This window comes from Diachasmimorpha longicaudata, unplaced genomic scaffold (genome assembly GCF_034640455.1).
Source record: "Diachasmimorpha longicaudata isolate KC_UGA_2023 unplaced genomic scaffold, iyDiaLong2 ctg00000248.1, whole genome shotgun sequence".
Classification (NCBI taxonomy): Eukaryota; Metazoa; Arthropoda; class Insecta; order Hymenoptera; family Braconidae; genus Diachasmimorpha; species Diachasmimorpha longicaudata.
Window position 1 is genome coordinate 1 of NW_026974030.1, and position 2,500 is coordinate 2,500.

At 37.9% G+C, this 2,500-nt stretch overlaps 1 non-coding gene across 1 annotated transcript; it reads right to left on the minus strand.

Annotated features, from left to right (window-relative positions):
• Positions 1-1,916: 1,916 nt before the first annotated feature.
• On the minus strand, positions 1,917-2,071 carry LOC135172323 (5.8S ribosomal RNA). The gene has a single exon (XR_010301006.1). It is a non-coding gene; the product is annotated as a 5.8S ribosomal RNA (ribosomal RNA).
• Positions 2,072-2,500: the final 429 nt, after the last annotated feature.

Consider the following 2,500-nt stretch of genomic DNA (forward strand, 5'->3'; position numbering starts at 1 on the left):
TCATGGCTTCATAAATTCAAGCAAGCCAGAGATCTCACCCATTTAAAGTTTGAGAATAGGTTGAGGTCGTTTCGACCCCAAGGCCTCTAATCATTCGCTTTACCAGATGAAACTCGTTTAAAAACGAGTGCCAGCTATCCTGAGGGAAACTTCGGAGGGAACCAGCTACTAGATGGTTCGATTAGTCTTTCGCCCCTATACCCAGTTCCGACGATCGATTTGCACGTCAGAATCGCTACGGACCTCCATCAGGGTTTCCCCTGACTTCATCCTGACCAGGCATAGTTCACCATCTTTCGGGTCCCAACGTGTACGCTCTTGGTGCGCCTCTTCTTGTAATAAGAATGAGACGCCCAGGGAGTGCGAAGCTGTATCTTAACACAACTCATCCTCCCTCAATCGCTACAAGAACGACCTTTACTTTCATTACGCCTTTAGGTTTAATTTAAAAAAAATCCCAATGACTCGCGTACATGTTAGACTCCTTGGTCCGTGTTTCAAGACGGGTCCTGAAAGTACCCAAAGCAGTAGCATCGCTGACCGGTATTAATTATAAGCCAGTTTTAGAATACCGTACAACCAACAGCTGATCAATTATAGCGACGGCACTAGGTCCGTACTACTAAAAATTGACCTCGCTTGCGACGGATATAAACGCATATAATATGCGGCTTAATACCTTATGAATACCATCGAGCAGCCAGTCAGAAAAACACCAAGGGTCTTTAATTGAAAAAATTAAAGGCTACCTCTCGGGCTATAGACCGACACTCAACGGGTCGCGACGTTCTACTAGGGAAGAAGTGCACGCCGACAACATCTTGCAATAAAATATATAAGAATGTACAAGCAATACTACAAGTAGTAACCTATATCATAACTTATATATATACAAAATGAGCTGACGATGAATCTCCCCATTCGATCTTTTGGGTTTCTCAGGTTTACCCCTGAACGGTTTCACGTACTCTTGAACTCTCTCTTCAAAGTTCTTTTCAACTTTCCCTCACGGTACTTGTTCGCTATCGGTCTCGTGGTCATATTTAGCCTTAGATGGAGTTTACCACCCACTTAGAGCTGCACTCTCAAGCAACCCGACTCTAAGGAGAAATCCTCCTGAAATGTATTTCGATCACTACGGGCCTGGCACCCTCTATGGGTAAATGGCCCCATTCAAGATGGACTTGGATACAAAATAACATCACAGGATAAATGGATCCTCCCAAACACTACATTTCCCAACAACATAATTGTGGGATTCAGTGCTGGGCTTTTTCCTGTTCGCTCGCCGCTACTAAGGAAATCCTAGTTAGTTTCTTTTCCTCCGCTTAGTAATATGCTTAAATTCAGCGGGTAGTCTCACCTACTCTGAGGTCGTCATGTTAGAGAATTATATAAAAAAGTTATTGTTGCGAGCGCCTTTTATTTATAAAAAAAAAAATCACATCCGTGTCTAAAAAAAACATAACAAAACAAAACTTTAGAAATGAAAATCATGATCGGTCCAACTCGGAGAATGAGATCTCTGGGACTCGATGATTAACACCACAGTGATATATAATTTGTGGATTTCATTTCACAAAGTTTGTTCTCGTTAATAACCATTTTTAGACAACTGACAATGGGCTATAATCAAATATATTAACAACAACAACTTCTTTTTTTCTTTATATCGTCAAATAATATATGTGAAAAATTCATAATATATTATTTTTCAATACGTAATTTTAAATGACGTCGTATAATAATTTATATATATTTGAGAAGAAATTCAATCTCTCTCTCTCTCAATCAAATATTATTATCTTGACGAGCATTCAACTTTACACACGCTTGTACAATTTATCAAATATTTTTCTGTCATATATAGACAGATAAACACATATAAAATTGTAAGCAGTTTTTTTTTAAACAAACGACCCTCAGCTAGGCGTAGTCCGGGAATTGGATCCGTGGACCGCAATGTGCGTTCGAAATGTCGATGTTCATGTGTCCTGCAGTTCACAAGTTGACGCGCAATTAGCTGCGTTCTTCATCGACCCACGAGCCAAGTGATCCACCGTTCAGGGTAATCATAAAAAAAATTTTTTTTTTTTTGAAAAATAACAGTCATTGAATATAAAAATATTCAATCCAATCTCGCAATCTTGTTTCAATAAAAAATACAAGATGCCTAAGCAAACACAAAATTCAATTTTATTACTATTCAGACTTGTGTTCACTTTACCGTACACGGAAAAAGAATATCAACTTTGAGAACAAAGTATCCATCCAATTACTTACGGCATGAAGAAAAAAAATTTGAAATTTATATAAAATCATCATCACCAATTGTATCTTGTGTGGCGAAAATCATTACTAAACCTTGGGCACGTTAAATACCCATCATGATGAAAAAAAAATTCCCATCAAATAGGTTACCCCACATAATCGATGATATAGTGATGATTTATAAATTTCATTATATTATCATACGTATATAATATGGTTACATGTTTTC